The sequence below is a fragment of the Bombina bombina genome, chromosome 2 (assembly GCF_027579735.1).
Source record: "Bombina bombina isolate aBomBom1 chromosome 2, aBomBom1.pri, whole genome shotgun sequence".
NCBI classification, from domain to species: domain Eukaryota; kingdom Metazoa; phylum Chordata; class Amphibia; order Anura; family Bombinatoridae; genus Bombina; species Bombina bombina.
The window spans coordinates 30,793,705-30,808,253 of NC_069500.1; positions in this window are offsets into that span (position 1 = coordinate 30,793,705).

Sequence of the window (14,549 nt, forward strand, 5' to 3'; positions counted from 1 at the left end):
TTTTTTTAATCTTTGTGACACTGAAATAGAATTTGCATAATAATTTGGAACAGGGTGTATATATTAAGTATAATAACCCTATCTAACTCTAACATCCCTAACTAAATTCTTATTAAAATAAATCTAATTAATATTAATATTATTAATTAAAATATTCCAATTTAAATCTAAATACTTACCTATAAAATAAACCCTAAGATAGCTACAATATAATTAATAATTACAGCCAATCGGATTGCACCTGAATCTGATTGGCTGATTCAATCAGCCAATCAGATTTTTCTACCTTAATTCCGATTGGCTGATAGAATCCTATCAGCCAATCGGAATTCGACGGACGCCATCTTGGATGACGTCATTTAAAGGAACCTCATTCATCGGGAAGTCGTTGTGCCGGATGGATGTTCCGCGTCGGAGGAGCGAAGAAAGAAGATTGAAGATGCCGCTTGGAAGAAAACTTCACCCGATGGAGGACCTCTTCTCTGCCGCTTGATTGAAGACATCGCCGGATGGAAGACTTCTTCTTTGCTGCTTGGATGAAGACATCGCCGGATGGAAGACTTCTTCTCTGTCGCTTGATTGAAGACATCGCCCGGATCGGATTAAGAGTTCTGCCAGGATGGGTGAAGACAAGGTAGGGAGATCTTTAGGACGGTAGTGTTAGGTTTATTTAAGGGGGGTTTGGGTTAGAGTAGGGGTATGTGGGTGGTGGGTTGTAATGTTGGGGGGTGGTATTGTGTGTTTTTTTACAGGCAAAAGAGCTGATTTCTTTGGGGCATGCCCCGCAAAAGGCCCTTTTAAGGGCTGGTAAGGTAATAGAGCTGTTAACTTTTTTTAATTTAGAATAGGGTAGGGAAATTTTTTATTTTGGGGGGCTTTATTATTTTATTAGGGGGCTTAGAATAGGTGTAATTAGCTTAAAAATTTAGTGTTTGTTTTTTTTGTAATTTAGTTTAGTTTAGTTTATTGTATTTTAGTTTAGATATTTGTAGTTTATTTAATTTATTGATAGTGTATGTGTATTTGTAACTTAGGTTAGGATTTATTTTACAGGCAAATTGGTAATTATTTTAACTAGGAAGCTATTAAATAGTTATTAACTATTTAATAGCTATTGTACCTAGTTAAAATAAATACCAAGTTACCTGTAAAATAAATATAAACCCTAAAATAGCTACAATGTAATTATTAATTATATAGCTATCTTAGGGTTTATTTTATAGGTAAGTATTTAGATTTAAATAGGAATATTTTAATTAATAATATTAATATTAATTAGATTTATTTTAATAAGAATTTAGTTAGGGATGTTAGAGTTAGATAGGGTTATTATACTTAATATATATATATAATATAATAACAATATTAACTATATTAACCCTAATATAATTAGGGTTAATATAGTTATTATATATAAAATAAAAACTATATTAACTATATTAACCCTAATATAATTAGGGTTAATATAGTTAATATAGCTAGCGGCGGTGTAGGGGGATTAGATTAGGGGTTAATGTATTTAATATAGCTGGCGGCGGTATAGGGGGATTCGATTAGGGGTTAATGTATTTAATATAGCTGGCGGCGGTATAGGGGGATTAGATTAGGGGTTAATTAATTTAATATAGCTGGCGGCGGTATAGGGGGATTAAATTAGGGGTTAATGTAATTAATATAGCTGGCGGCGGGGTAGGGGGATTAAATTAGGGGTTAATGTAATTAATATAGCTGGCGGCAGTGTAGGGGGATTAAATTAGGGGTTAATAATTTTAATATAGCTGGCAGTGGGGTAGGAGCTCACATTAGGGGGTAGGTAATATAGATGGCGGCGGTGTAAGAGGCTCACATTAGGGGGGTAGGTAATGTAGATGGCGGCGGTGTAAGGGGCTCACATTAGGGGGTAGGTAATGTAGATGGCGGTGGTGTAAGGGGCTCACATTAGGGGGTAGGTAATATAGATGGCGGCAGTGTAAGGGGCTCACATTAGGGGGTATGTAATGTAGCTGGCGACGGTGTTGGGGGATCACATTAGGGAGTTATACTTTTAATGTAGGTGGCGGCGGGGTCCGGGAGCGGCAGTTTAGGGGTTAAATACTTTATTAGGGATTGCGGCGGGTGATCGCGGTTGACAGGTAGATAGACATTGCGCATGTGTTAGGTGTTAGGTTTTATTTAGCAGATCGCGGTTGACAGGTAGATAGACATTGCTCATGCGTTAGGTGTTAGGTTTTATTTTGCAGGTAGTTTAGGGATTTACGGGGCTCCAATAGACAGCGTAAGGCTTACTACGGCTGCATTTTGTGGCGAGGTGAAAATGGAGTAAGATTTCTCCATTTTCGCCACGTAAGTCCTTACGCTGTATATTGGATACCAAACTGCGCGGGTTTGGTATACCTGCCTATGAGCCAAAAAACTACGGCCGAAGGCAGAAATATACAAGCGTAACTTCTAGGTTAAGCCGTATATAGGATATCAAACCCGCGCATAATTCGGCGTCGCCGGCTTTTGCGGATGACGCTGCATATCGGATCAAGGCCTAAGACCCAAAGAACCAGTAAAATTAGGGCCGGCTCAAGACATTGTGCTGCCTGGGTCCAAGAATGAAATGACGCCCCCCCCCCCCACCATAATAAAATTACAAATATAATGCACATCCTTAAAAGTTTTATTATTTCTATCGTAGGTTTGGTGTTTGCAATTAAACTGTTGGTAGTGCTTCTATTGTATATACTCCACTATCCCCAGGTAGTGAACAAGTGCACGTATAAATACAGAGCAAAAAAACCCTCCCCTCAATTGTGCAGCCAATGAAATCCATCTGCATAATCTCACACATAGCATAATAAACAGAGTAATCAATGTCTTATAGCTTGTGATGATTATTTTGAATCTATACAATCATGATCATATTGTTATACACCTAATGCGTAAATAATTCATAATCTGTGATGAAGTATATCTGTAACCCCTGTGAAGCTATAAGTGCCAGTGGCACATGCATGTCCTCTAAAGCAGTGCAAATGAGTGTGCATGTAACATAAATAAGGGAGAAATTATCTATACCGATGTTCTGCAAAACATATTCTATACAAATGTTAAATAAAAAATATTAAATAAAACCATTGTTTAATTCTGTCACCTTCTCACTGTTATGGCAATTCAGACCGCTGTATCTTCGCTTGCAAACTAAACGGAAGCAGAGTGCGCCATGAGTAGTTACTCTGTGACAGGGGGCGTGTGCGCTAGAGTGCATATGATTGGAAATTCACTTATTACCTGTCTTATGTATGGTAAACATTGCAGCGTGATGACCGACAGCTAATATTCCTAATGATCGGTATCTGATACATGGTGCTGCATAAAATCATTTGATGCACCACTGCTTGTTGGGCTAGTCCCGAGTGACATCACACCGTTTGGGGGTGGTTGGGAGGTCTGATGGAACTGACCAGCTGTTAATCCCAATCAGATCCACCAGAGCAGATGACTGTCACAGGTGCGGCAGACAGGCGCAGCGGTGTTCCTTCAATGCCTCTCCTAACCCACTGTCTATCCCACCCACTATCTTCCCTCATTGGGGTAGATCAGTATCTATCAGCTGTCACGCCACCGCTCGCTTCATTGCTATGGCCATTGCCATGGACACGACAGTTGTGCCGCTCTCATTTATATGTATTTGCTCCTTGGCGCGAACCTGCCCCTATGTAAGTACCTTCTTTTCCTTTTTTAAGTTGCCCAAGTATAGTTTAGTCTTGTGCTTCCCTAGGTGCTATTTTTCTGAACTGCTAAGGTACTTTGAATTGGTTATTTGTTGCTGAACTCTGCTTGTCACTGACTAGTCTCCTGTTTAACCCCTTAACTGCTGTGATACATTGGATTGCCTACTCATTGCTGAATTCTGCTTCTCACTGACTAGTCTCCTGTTTAACCTCTTAACTGCTGTGATACATTGGATTGCCTACTCATTGCTGAATTCTGCTTCTAACTGACTAGTCTCCTGTTTAACCCCTTAACTGCTGTGATACATTGGATTGCCTACTCATTGCTGAATTCTGCTTCTCACTGACTACTCTCCTGTTTAACCCCTTAACTGCTGTGATACATTGGATTGCCTACTCATTGCTGAATTCTGCTTCTAACTGACTAGTCTCCTGTTCAACCCCTTAACTGCTGTGATACATTGGATTGCTTACTCATTGCTGAACTCTGCTTGTCACTGACTACTCTCCTGTTTAACCCCTTAACTGCTGTGATACATTGGATTGCTTACTCATTGCTGAACTCTCCTTGTCACTGACTACTCTCCTGTTTAACCCCTTAACTGCTGTGATACATTGGATTGCTTACTCATTGCTGAACTCTGCTTGTCACTGACTACTCTCCTGTTTAACCCCTTAACTGCTGTGGATTGCCTACTCGTTGCTGAATTTTAGACATCAAATTCAGTACCTAAAGGAACTCGAGAAAGCCCTGAAAACATATTTGCAAGACAATTTCAAATAATGTTCTTATGTTACAAACATGTAAGACACTCTGAAATGGCTAAAGGGGACATTTTAGAGTCGTATTAGCATACATGGTATTGATTCATTAAAGCTCTATTCATCACTATTATATAGTCCAGTAATGGTGAGCCTTGGCACTCCAGATATTTCAGAATTACATTTCCCATGATGCTTAGGCACTCTGAAGTCCAATCAAACGTCATGGGAAATGTAGTTCTGAAACATGTGAAGCGAGGTTCTCCATCACTAGTATAGTATGTCTGCAGTGGGCAGAGACACATTTACATTTGTATATATATTGAGGATATCTTTTTTCGCTCTTGGGATCTTCAGGAAAAGTGAGACCAGGACCCCAATATCTAGAAATGTTTTTAGTATTGGTTCAAAGCAACCTTTTGTACTTATAAAATCAAGAAGACTACAGGTTTCTGTTACAAGGAATTCTCTCCACTTCTAATATTGGGCTAGATTACGAGTGGAGCGCAGACATTTGCGCCCGAGTGATAAGGGATATATCCCGAGGGTTTGCACTCATTGGGCTTATCACTCGTTTTACGCTAGAATGATTTCTTATGACTTCAGAGCAGGCCCGGCGCTCGCATAAGGCAATCTAGGCAACCGCCTAATTGCGCCCCAGCAGTGGGTCGCAAAATTGGAGAGCAGTGATTTTTTTTAAACTTTTTTTTCAGTGCCGGTATAAGCTCTTCCTTTACCCTAGTGCGCATAGCACTCTGTCACCCACCACTCATCCCACTTCCATCCGGGCCAGCTTTCACTGTCTGAGAGGGGCTGCACACAAAAAGCTTATTTTCTTATATATATATATATATATATATATATATATATATATATATATATATATATATATATATATATATATATATATATATATATATATATATGACAACTGCAGGCGCCTTGCATTGCGTAATGGCCATTCCCGGCGACCGTTCTGATGTCACAAGATGGTGCTACCCATAGCCAGGCATGCAGTTCTGTGCAGGTTAAGAGGAGGATGTCGGGATTTGGGGAGTACACCGGGGCAGCCCGGTCTGCTGAGTATGTGGGCCCGGTGATACTGAACCATGACACATCTGGTTTGTGTACTGATACAATGACGGGTTTAGGGAGGACAGGTCTGGTGTTTTTCTTTACTATTCACCTATATGAATGAATGCAAAGCCAACCTATTCTGTTTGTTCATTATTTGTATCGCAATTAACATGTATTTATTTGTCATCCTTTTTTATTATATCTGTAGAAATGTTTATTTATTTGAACTATTATTTCATCAGCACCACTGACAACAAGGTCACCCGGATACAACAGTAACAAGTGGTCATTAAACCTTTTAATATGTGTTACATGACAAACACACTCATGTATGTGTTACATGACACACACACACTCATGTGTTACATGACACACACACACTCATATGTTACATGACACACACACACTCACGTGTTACATGACACACACACACACTCATGTGTTACATGACACACACACTCATGTGTTACATGACACACACACACATTAATGTGTTACATGACACACACAGACACTCATGTGCTACATGACACACACACACTCATGTGTTACATGACACACACACACGCATATGTTACATGACACACACACACTCACGTGTTACATGACACACACACACACTCATGTGTTACATGACACACACACTCATGTGTTACATGACACACACACACGTGTGTTACATGACACACACACACTCATGTGTTACATGACACACACGTGTGTTACATGACACACACAGACACTCATGTGTTACATGACACACACACACTAATGTGTTACATGTCACACATACACACTCATGTGTTACATGACACACACACACTCATGTGTTACAAGACACACACACACACTCATGTGTTACAAGACACACACACACTCATGTGTTACAAGACACACACACACACTCATGTGTTACATGACACACACACACACTCATGTGTTACATGACACACACACACTAATGTGTTACATGACACACACACACACTCATGTGTTACATGACACACACACACTAATGTGTTACATGACACACACACACACTAATGTGTTACATGACACACACACACTCATGTGTTACAAGACACACACACACACTAATGTGTTACATGACACACACACACACACACTCATGTGTTACATGACACACACACACACACACTAATGTGTTACATGACACACACACTAATGTGTTACATGACACACATACATACTCATGTGTTACATGACACACACACACTCATGTGTTACAAGACACACACACTCATGTGTTACATGACACACACACACACTCATGTGTTACAAGACACACACACACACTCATGTGTTACATGACACACACACACACTCATGTGTTACATGACACACACACACACACTAATGTGTTACATGACACACATACACACTCATGTGTTACATGACACACACACACAAACTAATGTGTTACATGACACACACACACACTAATGTGTTACATGACACACACACACACTCATGTGTTACATGACACACACACAGACTCATGTGTTACATGACACACACACATGTGTTACATGACACACATACACACTCATGTGTTACAAGACACACACACACACACATGTGTTACATGACACACACACTCATGTGTTACATGACACACACACACACTAATGTGTTACATGACACACATACACACTAATGTGTTACATGACACACATACACACTCATGTGTTACATGACACACACACACTCATGTGTTACATGACACACACACACTCATGTGTTACATGACACACACACACTAATGTGTTACATGACACACACACACACTAATGTGTTACATGACACACATACACACTCATGTGTTACATGACACACACACACACACTCATGTGTTACATGACACACACACACTCATGTGTTACATGACACACACACACACACTCATTTGTTACATGACACACACACACACTCATGTGTTACATGACACACACACACACTCATTTGTTACATGACACACACACACACTCATTTGTTACATGACACACACACACACACTCATGTGTTACATGACACACATACACACTCATGTGTTACATGACACACACACACACACACTCATTTGTTACATGACACACACACACTCATGTGTTACATGACACACACACACACTAATGTGTTACATGACACACATACACACACACTCATTTGTTACATGACACACACACACACTAATGTGTTACATGACACACACACACACACACTCATGTGTTACATGACACACACACACACACACTAATTTGTTACATGACACACACACACTAATGTGTTACATGACACACACACACTAATGTGTTACATGACACACATACACACTCATGTGTTACATGACACACACACACTCATGTGTTACATGACACACACACACACTCATGTGTTACATGACACACACACACACACACGTATTACATGACACCACCCCAATCATAAAACAAACCAAGGAGCAGTGATTGGATTCATTGTGAACTTTGTATGTCATGTTTTACAGTGATCACTGAGTTAATTGTCTACTTGTAGTTGTCCAAAGATAGATATAAAAGTAAGATTTTCTGTTCTGCATCTATGAGAGAGCATTTGTAAATTGTATTGTAATTTTTAATGGAGGTGCCAGTACTGAGATAACTTTTTTTGTTTGTTTTTATATGAGTGAGGTCTGTCATTGTCCACCAATAAAGGCCCAGCTGTACGTGTGCTGTACGTGTGCTGTGCATGCGCTTCATTTCATTTTCGCTTACTTAAAAAAATAAAACATTTAAAGAGACATCAATGTAAATTTAATGTAACAAGAAATACATATTTTGTGTTTAAATAGTTGTCATGCCAATTTAGGGAACATAATCTAGTGTTCTCCTCAGAATCTTTTTGCCAGTCGGGTGGCATTATGAAGTAGCTGGGTGGGAGTAGTGTAATATTTCCTAATATTATATCATTTTTTGCTATCCAAAGCATAAATGAATTTCATAATTTTAACATAAATGTATTTAATGCTAATTAATGCTACTGGGAGCTAGCTATACACATCAAGCCATTCAATGACAAGAGGGATACATGTGTAGTCACCAATCTTTTGAGATACTGTATATACTGTATAAATATATATATATATATATATATATATATATATATATATATATATATATATATATATATATATATATATATATATACACACATGCATTGGTGTGTATACAGGGAGTGCAGAATTATTAGGCAAGTTGTATTTTTGAGGATTAATTTTATTATTGAACAACAACCATGTTCTCAATGAACCCAAAAAACTCATTAATATCAAAGCTGAATAGTTTTGGAAGTAGTTTTTAGTTTGTTTTTAGTTATAGCTATTTTAGGGGGATATCTGTGCGTGAAGGTGACTATTACTGTGCATAATTATTAGGCAACTTAACAAAAAACAAATATATACCCATTTCAATTATTTATTTTTACCAGTGAAACCAATATAACATCTCAACATTCACAAATATACATTTCTGACATTCAAAAACAAAACAAAAACAAATCAGTGACCAATATAGCCACCTTTCTTTGCAAGGACACTCAAAAGCCTGCCATCCATGGATTCTGTCAGTGTTTTGATCTGTTCACCATCAACATTGCGTGCAGCAGCAACCACAGCCTCCCAGACACTGTTCAGAGAGGTGTACTGTTTTCCCTCCTTGTAAATCTCACATTTGATGATGGACCACAGGTTCTCAATGGGGTTCAGATCAGGTGAACAAGGAGGCCATGTCATTAGATTTTCTTCTTTTATACCCTTTCTTGCCAGCCACGCTGTAGAGTACTTGGACGCGTGTGATGGAGCATTGTCCTGCATGAAAATCATGTTTTTCTTGAAGGATGCAGACTTCTTCCTGTACCACTGCTTGAAGAAGGTGTCTTCCAGAAACTGGCAGTAGGACTGGGAGTTGAGCTTGACTCCATCCTCAACCCGAAAAGGCCCCACAAGCTCATCTTTGATTATACCAGCCCAAACCAGTACTCCACCTCCACCTTGCTGGCGTCTGAGTCTGACTGGAGCTCTCTGCCTTTTACCAATCCAGCCACGGGCCCATCCATCTGGCCCATCAAGACTCACTCTCATTTCATCAGTCCATAAAACCTTAGAAAAATCAGTCTTGAGATATTTCTTTGCCAAGTCTTGACGTTTCAGCTTGTGTGTCTTGTTCAGTGGGGGTCGTCTTTCAGCCTTTCTTACCTTGGCCATGTCTCTGAGTATTGCACACCTTGTGCTTTTGGGCACTCCAGTGATGTTGCAGCTCTGAAATATGGCCAAACTGGTGGCAAGTGGCATCTTGGCAGCTGCACGCTTGACTTTTCTCAGTTCATGGGCAGTTATTTTGCGCCTTGGTTTTTCCACACGCTTCTTGCGACCCTGTTGACTATTTTGAATGAAACGCTTGATTGTTCGATGATCACGCTTCAGAAGCTTTGCAATTTTAAGAGTGCTGCATCCCTCTGCAAGATATCTCACTATTTTTGACTTTTCTGAGCCTGTCAAGTCCTTCTTTTGACCCATTTTGCCAAAGGAAAGGAAGTTGCCTAATAATTATGCACACCTGATATAGGGTGTTGATGTCATTAGACCACACCCCTTCTCATTACAGAGATGCACATCACCTAATATGCTTAATTGGTAGTAGGCTTTCGAGCCTATACAGCTTGGAGTAAGACAACATGCATAAAGAGGATGATGTGGTCAAAATACTCATTTGCCTAATAATTCTGCACTCCCTGTATATATATATATATATATATATATATATGTACACACTCATAGCTGCACCTAAAGTTTTGATTGGGGGAGTGCAAAATTTATCCTCGCCTGTGTGGCCAAAAATCCTAGCACCGGCCCTGCTTCAGAGCTGTTAACTGTTTCACGAAACATAAAATGTGCACAAAACACATCCAAAATACATTACAAGGTACCCTTACAATCATAATAACACCATCTAATAAAAATATTTAAAAAAAAATATTGCACAAAAAAGTTATAAATGTTTAAAGACATGAGGGTCTCTATTTAACAAGCTCCGTAAGGAGCTTGATGGCCCGTGTTTCTGGCGAGTCTTCAGACTCGCCAGAAACAGCAGTTATGAAGCAGCGGTCACAAAGACCGCTGCTCCGTAACCTGTCCGTCTGCTCTGAGCAGGCGGACAGACATCGCCGGAAATCAACCCGATCGAGTACGATCGGGTTGATTGACACCCCCTGCTGGCGGCCCATTGGCCGCGAGTCTGCAGGGGGCGGCGTTGCACCCGCAGCTCTTGTGAGCTGCTGGTGCAATGCTGAATACGGCGAGCGATGTCTGTCGGACCTGATCCGCTCTGTCGGATCAGGTCCGACAGACATTGATAACTAGAGGCCGACGTGTCAGGTGTTAGAAAAAAAAAGGCAGGCAACGGGACATAGAGAGATACTTACAAACACATGTCTAAAGATGGATATGTAGGTTTATACGCTCCATTGCAATATTGTAGCTGCAAAAATTATGTTCAAATGAGATTGCACCTTGGGATGGTTATTTTTTTTTAAAGGAAACGCTGGACTTTCATGAGTTCACAGCACGTTCACACGTTCCCAGCATTTTACAGTTCTTGTTCCTAAAAAGTTAGCTTTTTACAACTGTTGATTATTGACAGCAATGTCTATGTGTCCTATCAGAATCAGACCCTGTGTGGCTGATTTACTAATGTGCGGACGGACATAATCCGCTGTATCGTATCATGTCCGCCTCACACCGATAAATGCCAACAGCATATGCTATCGGTATTTATCATTGCACAAGCATTTCTAGTGAAATACTTGTGCAATCCTGCCCCCAGCAGGCCGCTAGCAGAGACATCAATGTAAATTTAATGTAACAAGAAATACATATTTTGTGTTTAAATAGTTGTCATGCCAATTTAGGGAACATAATCTAGTGTTCTCCTCAGAATCTTTTTGCCAGTCGGGTGGCATTATGAAGTAGCTGGGTGGGAGTAGTGTAATATTTCCTAATATTATATCATTTTTTGCTATCCAAAGCATAAATGAATTTCATAATTTTAACATAAATGTATTTAATGCTAATTAATGCTACTGGGAGCTAGCTATACACATCAAGCCATTCAATGACAAGAGGGATACATGTGTAGTCACCAATCTTTTGAGATACTGTATATACTGTATATATATATATATATATATATATATATATACACACATGCATTGGTGTGTATACAGGGAGTGCAGAATTATTAGGCAAGTTGTATTTTTGAGGATTAATTTTATTATTGAACAACAACCATGTTCTCAATGAACCCAAAAAACTCATTAATATCAAAGCTGAATAGTTTTGGAAGTAGTTTTTAGTTTGTTTTTAGTTATAGCTATTTTAGGGGGATATCTGTGTGTGAAGGTGACTATTACTGTGCATAATTATTAGGCAACTTAACAAAAAACAAATATATACCCATTTCAATTATTTATTTTTACCAGTGAAACCAATATAACATCTCAACATTCACAAATATACATTTCTGACATTCAAAAACAAAACAAAAACAAATCAGTGACCAATATAGCCACCTTTCTTTGCAAGGACACTCAAAAGCCTGCCATCCATGGATTCTGTCAGTGTTTTGATCTGTTCACCATCAACATTGCGTGCAGCAGCAACCACAGCCTCCCAGACACTGTTCAGAGAGGTGTACTGTTTTCCCTCCTTGTAAATCTCACATTTGATGATGGACCACAGGTTCTCAATGGGGTTCAGATCAGGTGAACAAGGAGGCCATGTCATTAGATTTTCTTCTTTTATACCCTTTCTTGCCAGCCACGCTGTGGAGTACTTGGACGCGTGTGATGGAGCATTGTCCTGCATGAAAATCATGTTTTTCTTGAAGGATGCAGACTTCTTCCTGTACCACTGCTTGAAGAAGGTGTCTTCCAGAAACTGGCAGTAGGACTGGGAGTTGAGCTTGACTCCATCCTCAACCCGAAAAGGCCCCACAAGCTCATCTTTGATTATACCAGCCCAAACCAGTACTCCACCTCCACCTTGCTGGCGTCTGAGTCTGACTGGAGCTCTCTGCCCTTTACCAATCCAGCCACGGGCCCATCCATCTGGCCCATCAAGACTCACTCTCATTTCATCAGTCCATAAAACCTTAGAAAAATCAGTCTTGAGATATTTCTTGGCCAAGTCTTGACGTTTCAGCTTGTGTGTCTTGTTCAGTGGGGGTCGTCTTTCAGCCTTTCTTACCTTGGCCATGTCTCTGAGTATTGCACACCTTGTGCTTTTGGGCACTCCAGTGATGTTGCAGCTCTGAAATATGGCCAAACTGGTGGCAAGTGGCATCTTGGCAGCTGCACGCTTGACTTTTCTCAGTTCATGGGCAGTTATTTTGCGCCTTGGTTTTTCCACACGCTTCTTGCGACCCTGTTGACTATTTTGAATGAAACGCTTGATTGTTCGATGATCACGCTTCAGAAGCTTTGCAATTTTAAGAGTGCTGCATCCCTCTGCAAGATATCTCACTATTTTTGACTTTTCTGAGCCTGTCAAGTCCTTCTTTTGACCCATTTTGCCAAAGGAAAGGAAGTTGCCTAATAATTATGCACACCTGATATAGGGTGTTGATGTCATTAGACCACACCCCTTCTCATTACAGAGATGCACATCACCTAATATGCTTAATTGGTAGTAGGCTTTCGAGCCTATACAGCTTGGAGTAAGACAACATGCATAAAGAGGATGATGTGGTCAAAATACTCATTTGCCTAATAATTCTGCACTCCCTGTATATATATATATATATATATGTACACACTCATAGCTGCACCTAAAGTTTTGATTGGGGGAGTGCAAAATTTATCCTCGCCTGTGTGGCCAAAAATCCTAGCACCGGCCCTGCTTCAGAGCTGTTAACTGTTTCACGAAACATAAAATGTGCACAAAACACATCCAAAATACATTACAAGGTACCCTTACAATCATAATAACACCATCTAATAAAAATATTTTAAAAAAAATATTGCACAAAAAAGTTATAAATGTTTAAAGACATGAGGGTCTCTATTTAACAAGCTCCGTAAGGAGCTTGATGGCCCGTGTTTCTGGCGAGTCTTCAGACTCGCCAGAAACAGCAGTTATGAAGCAGCGGTCACAAAGACCGCTGCTCCGTAACCTGTCCGTCTGCTCTGAGCAGGCGGACAGACATCGCCGGAAATCAACCCGATCGAGTACGATCGGGTTGATTGACACCCCCTGCTGGCGGCCCATTGGCCGCGAGTCTGCAGGGGGCGGCGTTGCACCAGCAGCTCTTGTGAGCTGCTGGTGCAATGCTGAATACGGCGAGCGATGTCTGTCGGACCTGATCCGCTCTGTCGGATCAGGTCCGACAGACATTGATAACTAGAGGCCGACGTGTCAGGTGTTAGAAAAAAAAAGGCAGGCAACGGGACATAGAGAGATACTTACAAACACATGTCTAAAGATGGATATGTAGGTTTATACGCTCCATTGCAATATTGTAGCTGCAAAAATTATGTTCAAATGAGATTGCACCTTGGGATGGTTATTTTTTTTTAAAGGAAACGCTGGACTTTCATGAGTTCACAGCACGTTCACACGTTCCCAGCATTTTACAGTTCTTGTTCCTAAAAAGTTAGCTTTTTACAACTGTTGATTATTGACAGCAATGTCTATGTGTCCTATCAGAATCAGACCCTGTGTGGCTGATTTACTAATGTGCGGACGGACATAATCCGCTGTATCGTATCATGTCCGCCTCACACCGATAAATGCCAACAGCATATGCTATCGGTATTTATCATTGCACAAGCATTTCTAGTGAAATACTTGTGCAATCCTGCCCCCAGCAGGCCGCTAGCAGGGGGTGTAAATCAACCTGATCATATCCGATCTGGCTGATTGCTGTCTGCTACCTCAGA